General features: G+C 43.1%; 1 protein-coding gene across 1 annotated transcript in view; it reads right to left on the bottom strand.

The window, feature by feature from the left end:
* Col24a1 (collagen type XXIV alpha 1 chain) overlaps positions 1-787 on the bottom strand; it is a 403,759-nt gene that overhangs the window by 53,089 nt on the left and 349,883 nt on the right. The window lies entirely within an intron of this gene.

Raw genomic sequence — 787 nt, 5'->3', positions numbered from 1 at the left:
TTTCTTTCTTTCTTTCTTTCTTTCTTTCTTTCTTTCTTTCTTTCTTTCTTTCTTTCTTTTTTTTTTTTTTTGCAGAACCAGGGATTGAACTCAGGCCTGTGTCCTTGCCAGGCAAGCACTTATTCTACTGAGCCATCTCCCTGGCCCCCTCTCTCACATTATGGCTTGTGAGGCATCCCCCTTTCTCCAGTGGCCCTCCTGTCTACGTACTGCAAGAAGTGATTAGTGTCTAAGCTGGGGAGGTGTACCTGTGACCACATGGGAGATGAAAAGCAGAGACCACTGAACTCTGTACTGGAAATAGGAAGTGAGGCAGCCACCCAGACCCCTGGACTTAATATCAGCCCTTACAGACTCATCCCTGTAAGAAAAGCACATGGCTGGCCTGACTTCTCACTACAGAGGGTGGAACCTCTGAGTCTTTCACAATCTGAGCAAGACAATGCATAAATTTCTCAGGGGATTGGTAACTCATCTACCTCTTGGTGCTTGTCATTTATGGCCATCTCTTATCCAGTCACTGTGGTACGGTGATCACAGAGACCCTGAAGTGTGGTTCTGTGCCTTCTGATTCCAATTAGCTCATTTTTTTTTTTTAATGGAAGTTAAGAGCAGAATATACTTATTGGGGGAAAGAAAACTCCCATCTGAGAGGACAGAAGAGGGACCTGAGTGGGTTGCCCCCAAGTAGCTCATTCTTAAACAAACCCTTTCCCAAAATGATTTATTTTCTTTCTTTCTTTCTTTCTTTCTTTCTTTCTTTCTTTCTTTCTTTCTTTCTTTCTTT

This window comes from Octodon degus, unplaced genomic scaffold (assembly GCF_000260255.1).
Source record: "Octodon degus isolate 3935 unplaced genomic scaffold, OctDeg1.0 scaffold00109, whole genome shotgun sequence".
Lineage (NCBI taxonomy): Eukaryota > Metazoa > Chordata > Mammalia > Rodentia > Octodontidae > Octodon > Octodon degus.
The sequence above is the reverse complement of the archived record's forward strand: the minus strand, read 5'-3'. Positions and strand labels throughout refer to the sequence as shown.